This window comes from Struthio camelus, chromosome 1 (assembly GCF_040807025.1).
Source record: "Struthio camelus isolate bStrCam1 chromosome 1, bStrCam1.hap1, whole genome shotgun sequence".
In the NCBI taxonomy this organism is placed as follows: domain Eukaryota; kingdom Metazoa; phylum Chordata; class Aves; order Struthioniformes; family Struthionidae; genus Struthio; species Struthio camelus.
In genome coordinates, this window is record NC_090942.1 from 58,980,182 (window position 1) to 58,992,665 (window position 12,484).

The following is a 12,484-nucleotide window of genomic DNA, read 5'->3' on the forward strand; positions in this document are numbered from 1 at the left end:
CCACACTGGCACCAGCTGCTTGTCTTCCCGGGGCTTCCTGCCCTCCCATGCCACGCCTCCGGTGACTTTTCCCAGGAGGCGGCATCATTATGTGTCAAAGTGGGAATGAACATATGAGCCGTTAATTAGCTTGCTTGTATAAACAGCCTGGTTTGAACTGGCAGGGGAGTTTGGACCCTGCATCTTGAGCCTGCAGAGCTGGATTTTGGTAAAGCTGTGGAGAAGCAGGTCTATGAGGCCCTAATCCAGATACATCACGAGAGGGAGTCAAAGGCCTGCCTTCTCCTGCTTTTGGGGATATGCTCAGCATGATCCAGGAGCCTCTGGGATGGAGGGTGATAGACAGGATTGCTCAGCTGATAATGCTTGGCAGGCATAAGAAATACCCTCCCCTCCCGCTGCCCCATAGTGGGCAGACAGCCCCCGAGAGGTTAATTCCCCATCTCCTTTGGTATAGACCCTGAGTAGAGATAGCCTTGAGGAGCCTTCCCTAACAGCCTTCCCTAACACACCCATGCGTTAGGGAATAAATACAGATCCCACTTGGCTGTGATGCAGGGCATCAAGAATGTGACAGCTGCCTTCTTGTCTGTGATACAGTTTCCCTCAGTCATACGAATCTCCCTTTACCTGCTAGCCCAGCTCCCAGGCAGGAATTCATCATAGGGAAGAGGCAGCTGCAACTTTTCTGCACTTCCTCACCCCTTCCTATTAACAAACATGCTACCATTACGGGTACTGTGTCTACAGCCACATCACTGGCAGTTTCCCCATGCACCAAGCAGCTTCCTCAAGACCCTAGAAAATGCTCTTCAGGAATGTAACTCCAGCACAAGACAGAAGTCAAGGTGCTTTTTTGGTTTAGCTGTACGCCTGATGCAGAAAAAAGGCCATTGTGAAGTGTGGAGAGGATTGGCCAGTTGAGGACAAGAAACAGGCAAGCTGTGGGGTCTCTTCTCACAAGGAGCACGAAATTAATCTGTAAGCCAAGGAGGGTGAGGGATGTTGCAGCTGGAGAAGGGGGGAGCTGGGAAAGGGTGCCTGAAGAAGAGTTAGTTGCGATCTGTGAAAAAAAAGGTGCAAAAAGCAGGTGGGACTTCACACCTTGTGGGAACAAGACTGGGGTGTTTATAGCAGCCCATCTTGACTGGATTTTATTCCATCAATGAGCACATTCTGAAAACAAACAGAACATCGAGGAAGAAACTTGTGGAGCGAATGACTGTTTTTTTGGTTGCTAAGCCATCTGTTCTGCTCCAGCAGCTCACTGAGGACTCTGCTGTCATTCTGTCTGCACTCGTGTGTGTTTGTGTGGGCGGCTGGCGCTGGCTGGCGTGGCAGGAGGGAGTGTTGGGGTGGAGAGGAAGATGAGCGTATACTAGGGAAGTGAGTTGCTTTGAGCAAATTTATTTGAAGGGGGAGGAGGAGGAAAGTGGGCTGTGACAATGTATGCAAACATATGTGGCAGAGGAGAAGCCTGGGACTGGGGGGGCTGTACTTTTCTCTGTGAAGAGTACGTGTGTATATGTGTTGGAAGCTAGGATCACAGGCACAAGGTGGGATTTGCATTGAGATAATGGACCACATCTGCACAGATTTGCAGCTACAGGGCAATGTGTGCATGTAGGGCCGGTCAGTGAATACATGTGCATTACAAACCTGCCCACAGGTAGGGGCAAAGGTATGTGTTTGTGTGTGTCAAGGAGGAGTGGAGAAATGATGCTCGTGGAGAATGTATGTAGGTGGGCAACAGCAGTGTGTCAACCTCCAGGCAGAAAAAGGCAACGTGGAGCTGCAAACCACTGGTAGGGGTGTGCTGCATGGCACATGCTGTGGGTGATGTGGGCAAAGTGCTGGGGAGCTGCAGGCCTTGCACGGGTAATTTAAGGCAGGGTCACAGGGCACCACAGGCGTTCAGCCCATCAAAGTGCAGGAACCCAGCTATCCTGTCCCACAGCAATTTCCTCCTCCTGATATTCAGTCATGCAGCCCCTACAGGCCTGCTTGTGCTGTGATGATGGAGGATGGTGATCGCTAACAACCTCTGCTTATCAGTTCCCCCGAACCAGGCTGTACAGATCTTGTACCCTCAACTCCTTCCAATTCCTGCCCCTACTCCTATTCTTTCCTCATTCCTCACCAGCCAAGGTGGCTTGCCACAGCAGCTGACAGCTTCACCTGTCCTACTTCTCAGGAGGATCAGCCACAGCAGTAAAAAAGATGGGCCTATTGGAAGAAACCTATGGCCTGTCTGTGTCCTTGTCTCCTGGGAACACCAGCGTGCAACAGCATCATAGGCTCAGCCCTCCCTGATGGAAATACTGAAGCTTCTCATTAGCTTCCAGTGCCAAATACACTGGCCATATGCATAAGGCTTCTGCTTTGGATGAGTGAATGGGTGATGCAGCAAGCAGAGCTCTTTCCTCAAGGCCCAGGACTAAAACTTCACCACAGAGGACCCTGGGACTCATATAGTAATCCTCTGAGGCTGGTGGTGTCACCCCAGGGCTCAAAGCATCCATGTGCTATGCTGGGAGAGGGCTGTTAGTATATGAGGTGTGCTTCATGCTCTCTACCCACACCCAGTCTTGTCCGGCTGCTGAGTTGGATTCAGTGGTGCACCCTTCTGAAAACTAAGCTATACTGTGCTATGTGCTGAAAGCTAAGCTATGCTATGACTGCATTAAAAAACAGGCAGGACTGGGACTTGAGAAGAGGGCTCCAGCCCATTCCTAGCTGGCAGTGCAGACAACCTCCGTGCTGAATCACAGCTCTCTGGGAATCTTCATTCTTCTGTCCTGCCACGCAGACATGCTGCTGCACTGTAGAAGCAAGTAGGCTGTCAGGTTCCACCCCAAAAGCAGCTGCATTAAAGTGTGAGCTGAATGCCTTCTCTGTCTATTCCAAGCAGCATCATTAGGGAATGCACTTGAACAGGAGCAATAAGAGTCAGTGTTACTTTGTACAACAGCTGGCGTCCTCTAACTAGATGGTGCTTCACTTTTTAAGCATTTCTTCCAGAGGACAGGATCCTGGATCTTTCATCTTCCCCTAGAAGGCAATTCTTACATTTCTATTGTGTCGTCATGTCTTGGTGCGCTCTCCCAAAGCTCTTTCACACAAACACTTTGATGACTTCTATTTGTGTGACTCAGGACCTTGCCACAAAAAACCCTCAAACTTTCAGATTAAGAAGCATGAGAGATCTGAATTTAGCTCTGTCCTAGATTTGTGGGGCAAACCACACCTCTCTCCTCTAGCTTTAAAACAGGGTGACAATGCTGCCTCTCCATCCACTCTAAGCTCATGGATGAGGTGTTATTGCATACACATTCGAGTGTGGACCTCCTTGTGCTGTTGGAGTGACAACAAAGAAATAAATGAAGTGTCTAGTGGTCATATGTCAGTGCTCAAGGCTGGACAACCACTCTGTCCAGGGGTTAGAGACCCAAAAACGTGAGTGAATATTCATCAGAGCCAATATGTGTGTCCAAGAGTTCAGGCAGGAGAGCAGGTGGTTGGGCATAACCAAAATCAACAAGAGTAACAATAGGAGCAACAGGAACCCCTGCTATCCTTACTGCAGTTGGAACTGGAGTAAATACCTTGAAGAGGTCTTACCCCTGTGAATGACCGCATAAGTCCTGCCTTCAAGGTCAGGACACCCTTGCATGGTTGCATCATGAACATCTGGGCATAGGACTGCAGCTGATGTGACTGAAAACAGATCTGGCAGTAGGACACAGGCAACCCTTGCTTGGAGGTTAACTGCGTTTCTCATTTTGATGTGTCAGGAGAGAGAAAGGAGGCCCTGGAGAGGGCATCTATGCCAGTTGTGAGCTGTGTCACTTTTGCTAATGCAGGCAGAATAATAGGAAAGAGCAGAAATCAATAGCATTAATGGGGAGTCTTATTGACTTCATCACCTGAGAGAGGGTCATAAAATTATATTTAGGAGAAGGCAGTGGGAACAGAAATAAGTGGGTTCTGCTGAAAGAGGAAGGAGGGGAAAGTAGAAGAGGGAGATCACTGAAGAAGGAAAGTCATGAGAAATGGAGGGAGGCAAGGCATGCGCATTTTATGGGTACATTGTTAAAGTGGAAAGTGCCATAATCTCCCCATGTTTAGGTGGTATTTGAGGGAACCTGACTGGGATTTATTAGAAAATAAAAATGCTCTAATTGAAAACGAGTGGAGGCAATTTGTATTAATAGGAGAAATCATCAAATAATGGAATTGTTTAAAATCTATTAGTTTGCTCCATGCGACAAGAGGAAGGGGTTGATTATCTCACCATAGAGCATATTAAAAGGAGAGCCCAGACTGCTGCTCCCCTATGCAGATTAAAGATGTAATTTATTGAAGCAATTTATTTTCTGGTGGGAAGAAGGGGGGGGGGAATGGAAAAATATGATAAGAGCTGCAATCAAGTCTTAGATACCTAATTTGAAGACCTGCCTCTTATCTGCCTTGTTTCAATCATTAGAAAAATTTATTCATTCCTTGGATGGGTTTAAAGCTGCAGAATAGACAGGGTGGCTGGGAAAAAAGAAGCTCTCATGAGGAGGCCTGTTACTCACCTCAAGATTTGTGTTTTTGATGGCAGTTGCTTCAAATCCAGGCAATCAAGCCTAGGTTGCCTGGAATAGCAGCAGTTGAGCTTATGGGTCAGCACTGAGCTGTTGTCTTTTGCTTCCTGGGGACAAAAGGAGCATGCTGCTAAACTGGAGATGAATTCAGAGCTGCTCCATTCATTCTGTCTGTCTCTCTGTCATCGGCTCACTGTGGTGTGCAAGGCCCAGATGTACTAATTGACTCTAGTTTTCACACCGATATTCCCTTGCAATCAATGGGAATTTAGGTGCTTAAGTAGGCATTCATCTTAAAGGGTTCTGGAGTTCTCCCTTGTCTCATGACTTGCCTGGCAGATAGAAGGATGTATACTGAAAGTGCCCTGCAGGCTGGTACTTTTGCTGTTCTTAAGTGTTCTCAGATTAAGACCAAGATCTCTTCTTGCCCATTTTCTACCAGCTTCATCATACCCTATGGCCCCATCCAGCATCATCACAGGGATTTGACAATACTCCACAACATTTCCTGCCTCCTCCCAAGTTTCATCTGCTCACACTTTTGCACTTGCTGTGTCCAGACAGCCCTCAAACTCACCTTGTATCCTCTCACTGATGTTGGCTTGTAGGAAACACAGCAGGAAGCCCTGCCACTCTCATGTAGCCACCAGAGATTTAGATCCAGCTGTCCCTTCTTCCAATCACATCACCTAAAGCTGTCATGCTAGTGCCATTAGAGGGGGCTTTCAGAATGGGGTGGGGTGAGAGAAAATAAATCTCAGAGCAATCCCAGCACTGAGGACCAAACGAGGGACAGAAAGGCCAGGCAAAGTAAACCTCAGTCTACCTACCATCTGTCTGTCTTCCAGACCTGACCCTACATTTTGTTCTTGGACATGCTGTAGCCTCGGGGAGGGAATATTCTGGCTCATCCCAGGGGACTTGACCATATCTGTTGTCAGAAAAGAAGGTTACAGGGAGTTTGCTGCTTGGTGCCCGAACACCATGGTGATGGGAGATAGCGGAGAGCCCACAGGATTAAACTCCAGTTAGCTGGCTAGAGCAGACAAACAAGCTTGATGATGGACAAATGGCAGAAAAGACCCTCTCCCTCCACCTCTTTACGAAATTGCCAAGACACAGACTTATGGTTATGTGCTCTCCTTAGAGGCTTATCATCAGCAGGAAACAAGGACCCTGCCACCTTTATCTGCCTTGTGGAGGTACAGCTCACCCACTCATTGTTGGCACAGTATCATCCAGCACTCAAATTGAATTCTCCCTCCTGTGTTAACAAATGTGTGATCCATGTTTTTTGTAAACTGGATGCCAGTGCTGGTGATCAGTGTTTGTATCACTTACAGCTGCTTACAGTTTGGCTTATAATGTATAGACCTTGTTCAAGAAGCTGAGCTAGGTGTGAGTTGAAGCTGCACACATAGACTTGCTGTACCAGGGAAGGTGTGCTTTTTCTGCCTGTGAAGGGCACAGAAGATGTAGTTAAACAAACATATCATTATGCATGTGCCAGACCTGGCTTCCTATTAGCTAGAATTGTATGAATTCTTGATACTGTGGTGAAAGACAACATGAAACTTTACCCGAATGCCAGGCTGTTCCCTATATCTACTCTTATAACGAACATATCCTGGAGTCTTTCTCTCAGGGGGAAAATTATAAGGATCACTACCCTCTCCTAGGCCCTTTTTTTACTGACCAGAGCACAAAACTGATTATCTTGAAAATCTTATCTCATTTCCCAAAGAGGAAGAACTATATATAGCCTGACTTGAGATACTATGGCCAAGGTGATGGAGATATTATTTTCATTGCCTTCCCTGAGGAAGGAAGATGAGGCTGATATTGCGAGGAACAAAGCTCCAAAGCCCGGCACTGCAAGAAGCCTATATGTAAAAGTTAGCAGGCCATTCCCATGGTCTGCTCTGATGCAGCAGTCCCATGTTGAAAATCTAAATCAGTAAAAGTTATTTTAGAAAAGATACAGAGAAAGCCAAGAGCAGGAAGGTAGACAGGGGTTGGAAAGGGACTGGGAAACATTATGAGGCAAAGAAACCTGTACTTTAAAGCAGATTGTATACTTGGAAAGAGAAGGGAGAAATGGTCAAAAAAAGAAACCCGAAATTAAGCTTTGAGTTACATTAAGGTTATGGTAACGAGAAAAAGAAAGAAAATAGAGAAAGGCTAGAGGCACCAGTGGCGTAGGTGTGGAAAGGGGCTGCCAAGGGAAGGTGCGTGCTGCCCAGAGGTAGTTCCTGTGAAGCATTTCTTGTCTGGGCCGCACATGAATCTCTCAGGCCCGGCACTGGCCTGGGAAACCTTTTAGCATTTGGGTTACAGATAGGGTTAAGGTTGAGAGGAATATAAAGTCTAGCAGTGTTTTGGGGCAATTTGGGTAGGGTCTGTCACAGGACAGCATGCGCTTCCAAGAGTAGGTTGGAAAGGGAGAGTCGGAGGAACTGCCTTTCACTTCAACAAGAGAATTTTATTGCCCTGCAATGACAGGCTGCCTTAGTGAAGTTACTTCCCATACTCCTGGGTCATTATTTCAACTAACTCATTTGAGTGGCCTGTCTTAAAAATGTACCACATAGAACATTTTTAAAAATTAAGTGTACATGATGTGCATCCTCTTTTCCTTTGTTTAATTTACACCATTTCCAATCTAGATTACAAAGCCAGAAGGGCAATGGTCACATTTATACTCCACTGGAAATCATTGTGCCCACCATACTTTGCTGCAGATATATTACCTAATAACACCCTTTAAAAAGTTCAGTGAATTATGGGCAGTTGTGACCACTGAGATCCTCTATCCAGGCATGCTCTTCAGTCCTGCCTCTTGCATTCCAAGGCTCCCTTCAGAGTCCTACTAATTCCTCTGAGGCTGAATACTTAATGACTCCTGCTCTTCCCAATTACTTCTGTCTTCTAGCTGGACTCTATACAGGTACAATAAACTATGAGCATCAGCTATCAGGGACAGAGATGACATTTCCTCTCTTCAGAGCTAGAAGTGAAGTGTTCTTTAATATTTCCTCCCAAGATGGGACCCAGAAAGGGAATGCCTCCCCTACTTTCTAGAAAGCCAGAAACAGTTATTTTCCCTTTCTAGCACAGTCACCAACTCTTCAACAACATGCAAAGCTGTCTTCAGGACAGGACTCACTCAAGTTACGTGCAAGGGTTCTACTACAACTCCAGGAACAATGATTGACAACTATCTTGTTTGAAAGACTGTCAAGCATTCCACAGGGAGAATAAACAACTCAGGGAAAAAGAAACCAAACCTGGGACTGAAACTAGTCTTTTTCAAAAGCCTTTTAGATAGTTGTCAGATTTCAGGCAGGTAAACTCTCTAAAGGGTTTTCCCCAAGAGACAGTATGAAGAAGCAGTGTAGAGACTACTTGTAGCTCTGATTATCTGTATCTCACACAGGCTTATCTCCCTATAATCAACTTATTAGCACTGGGTGCAATAGCAAAGGTAAAAATAACTCACATAGACCTTGAAGGCTGGACTAGGTTAGCAGATGGAAGCAGCTCTACCAGCTCCAACAACACTGATTGTATTACATTCAATAGCAGTGCAGCTTCATACCAGTAGACTAGCAGACACAAATATACTCAGTACAAATCAGAACATCATCATCATCATCATCATCATCATCATCATCACCACCACCACCACCACCACCACCCACAGCCCACCCAAAACTGCACTAACCAACATGCCCACCACTACATAGAACCACACTTAGAACACTGCATTCAGAGGTATTAATTAGTGTCAGAGCCCTGAGCATGCTAATTTGCCTTAATTGCCCTGAACAGTCTCACCTGTGGCCTCCACCCACACATCCTCTGCCCATGGTCCAGGAGATCTATTTAAGCTCAGGCTGAGGCCACTAGTCCTGATTTGAGCTATTGTGTAGGTGAATGTGTCCTAAGTTCTCTTCCCCTAGGGAGATCTCAGGCTTATATTGTAGGTTTGTCTCTAGTTCTGTCTCCTGTTGTTCCTGGATGAACCCTGGGGCTGACGTGTCACTCATTTGAGACTGTTGACAGCCCCTGTTACTGTCACTAGCTCTGCTTGGCTACTGTGGGACTGCACCAAGTCAGTGGGGTTACTGACCTGACTGTGTTTGAGTTGCCCTTGGCTTCTGGCTCATCCTCTCTCATGGAGGAGCCCTGCTCTTGCAGCTTTCTAACATTTGGTGTGTACTCCTCTTTTCAGCCATAACATGTATATTCACTATTCCTAACTGTCCAGTCAGGACAATATCACCTGAAAATGGAAGCATATGAGAGGAGAGAAAAGCATCAGTATTTCTAGGTGATGATAGAAACACATTCATACCCGTTTTAAGCAAACAGGTGGGTATTTATTCATTATAAACACAAACAAATATAAGCACACAATACTGTACTGCTACAAACCCTTTCTCCAGTGTTAAGCTGATGCCCAAAAATGTGTTCCCCAATAATTCTCCACTGAGGTAACATAAAGCCTGTGGCATACTGTGCTGACCTTGCCTTTGTACATATGGTGGATAGCTCTTGCCTTGTTTGTCCTCTTCTCTGAACCTTTGTGATGGGGAGGGGGAAGGAAGGTGACTCCTAATTCTAAAACTAGGAGATAGATCAAAATGGCTGTAGGGGAAGGTGTGCAAGTCTGCAGCAACTCACCTCCCAACCCTTGGCATTTCTTAGTTGCACACCTGTATTAGTGCTCATAGTCACTCAGACAAAATGGGAATCCAGAGAGAGAATCTTTTTCCTTTATCTTGTGTTTGACCACAGCCCCAAGAAGAAACTGGACTGGTCTCAAAATCACTGCCTTTCTTTGCCTGAGTCACTTAAAATCATCTCTCTAGAAAGTCCTTTGCAGAAGGCATTTCTCCTGCCTTTCTTTCTTTCCTTTTTCCCCATAGACTCTTCAATCCCCTGAAGACTATGAAGGTACATAGTCTTTTGGGGCTACATCTATTCTGAACGCAGCCAAGACAGTCTGAGCACTATTCTCAGACTGTCCGCACCTCAGTTGTCAGCTCACTCCTGGGCACGGCTATGGCTTGCACAAATCAGCACTCTGCAGTACAAAGTTCATGCCTGGTTTGGGAGAGCCAAAGCTAAGGGTCATTATGTGGCCCTTCTGTTCTGGTGAAGGAGAGGAGAGTTTAACTATCTGACTCTAAAGTGTTTTAGGCCACTTGAATTTGGCAATTAGTCTGATGAGTCTATGTCAGCTTGACCAGTGTGTGGAGGCCCAGCTCCGTGTTCTAGCCTTGTTACAGACACCCAGAGCAAATCTCACCCACCCTCCTCACCTCTATTCAGCCCCTGCAGAAGACGGACAGCCATCCTGCCTTTGGATGGTCAGTAGCCCAAGCTACTGGAAGGGTGGCAGCGCTGGCTTTGATAATGCATTCACATAGCACCTCACAAACAAATCTTGGCAGACGATCCAGCTGACCCCTGCAATGCAGCCAAGAGAGAATGCCAGAATCTGTATTTCAAACTTTCTCATTCTCTTGCAACATAGTGTTTTGTATCTGCTTGTTCATTGGAAGCAGGAGTAAGTTACCTGTGTGTAACTTTCTGTTTTGAACACCCTCATCACATACACACACACACACACACCACTTCCAGGAGCTCTCTTGCATTTCCGCAGCTCTGGAAAGACGCTAATGTCTTCCCTTGGAAGGGTAGCATCCAGCTCCACACAGCCTCACAAGCCTTTTAGAGGGTCTTTTTTTCCCTCTGTCCTTTGCTAAGTGCGTGCCTGAGTGTGGGTGGGACACTTTCCCCAAGAGACAAAAGCCCTTGGAAAGGATCTGGGCAAAAGATTTGTCAAAGAGGGGGTTTGAAGAAAACCTGAGCTAAGAGATGTTATCAGTGCCAGAAGCAGCAGCCAGGTTGGGTGGAGGGTGAGGGGGGACAGAAGCAGGGATGGTAGGAAGGGGGCCTCGGGAGCAGCCCAAGTATCTCAGCTAATGCTCTCTGGCAGAGTAGCAATGCTAATGGATATTAAAAGTGTCAGCTTCAAGATTTAGCAAAATACTAGCACTCCTGATCCATCTCATCTGGCATACAAAGCCCAGAGCAGGGAAGAAATTAGAGCCGGTGGACTGCACACATCCCTTGCATATGCTGGGTATGGGGTTGTGCTTTCCTCTGGTCAGGGAGCTCGCTCCTGTGATTCCCTATTGCACCATGACAACCTCGTGCGGTGGTGTTTGCTGGCAGCAAGCCTTTTTCTAGCTGGGGAGCCATTCCCTACACAGACACTCAGATCTGCTGTCCTCCTCTACGCCCAGTGGTGCCTTGTCCTTGAGATGAACAAAGGGAGACAGGTCCATCCCTCAAGCGGAAAGAGGAAGCTCTGGTATGGAGCCACCTCTCCCCACCCCATGAAGTGGAGTGAAGTGGAGGCATGTGGTAGGATCAGCTTACTGCTCACTGGAGCCCTGTGAGTTGGATCTTTCCTGCCTGCCTTAGTGGCAGTACCAGCCTTAGCTGGGTATAGCTTATCTCTCTACTCTATGGCAAAGCACTGGGAAATGAGATGCTGCCATTCCACAGCCCTTGGAGACCCTGTGTGGAGAGGTAGTGGAAGGAAGGGGTTCACCTGTCTCTCCTCACTGGGACGATGGGAGACAACAGCACATGGGAAGAAGGGAAGGAAAGGATCTTTTAAGGAGAGGTGGAGCAATATGCCCATTGCCAGTTTATGCCCTGGCCTCCCTTTGCAACTGTGGTGGGGGCTTTTTGGTACAGTGATGATGACATCTTGTATCTGGTTTGGGTGCTGGGAGGAAAGGCTGAGGGAGGGGTAAGTATGCTGCCCCAATCCTCTCCTAACCCACAATGACACTAGAATCCCTCCCTTTCTATCCAATCTGAGGTATCACCCTCCAGGGTACCAAAGAAAAGACTCCACTGAATTTTCTCCTTCTGCTGCTAAGCAGCCACAGCATAGCCCAACAGAGCTGGACTCCATCTCCCTCCCAAGTTTTCTCTGGCTGTGGTATGACTGGATCCATCCTTTCCCTGAGTGCCTGGCTGCCACATTGCCAGTGCTGGAGACAGATGCTCTTATTACCCAGCCAGTGAGGGAGCACTCCCCATAGTGCTCTAGCCAGTCAAGTTGTCAGTTACCCAAACAATGTGGTTTCCCATGCAAGCTGACTCACAGCTGAAGAGCAAACCTTCAAGTAGCTTCCTGGCTTCCTCAGAGCTGGAAAGGAGCAGTGTGCACGGAAACGCCTCATACATCCCTTGTGCTAATTCCCACCCTGTCAGACTCCAATACTCCAAATTACTAAATTACTGACCCTGACAAATCTTCACTCACTAACCTACAACCCTTTCCCTTCCTCTCAGGCTTATACTTTGAGGTGAGGGAGCTGGAGAGGGTGGGAAGCTAGCTCTGACTCTGTGTCAAGGAGGCCAAACCTTGAGGTCGGATAGGCTTCTGGGACACGCATCTTGATGGCAGATAACTAGAGCTGAGGAGGTTCCCCAGAGGCAGTCTGAAGATTCCTTCCTGCACACATTCCCTGCCTGCCTCCTCATTACAGTGAAAGAGGAACCATGTCAGCCAGATGCCTTCCCACTGAAGAACTCAGGAGAAAGATAAGAAGTCATGAAAAGACAGAGGGGGCAAAACTTCAGGAGAGAGGAAAATCAAGGTGGAGATAGGAAGGGAAGTACACATAGATAGGAAACAGGTTCTCCAGATAGTGATTCGAATTCCAATTGCACGTTTGTGGAAGAAGATATCCTTGAATTTGCAATCCTCCCTCCCAGTTATGTATATCAGGGTAGCTCCCAGCAGTTCCAGCAAAAATAACAACGTCATTGTGTTAGGTGCTGTGCAGCTATAGCCACTGCCC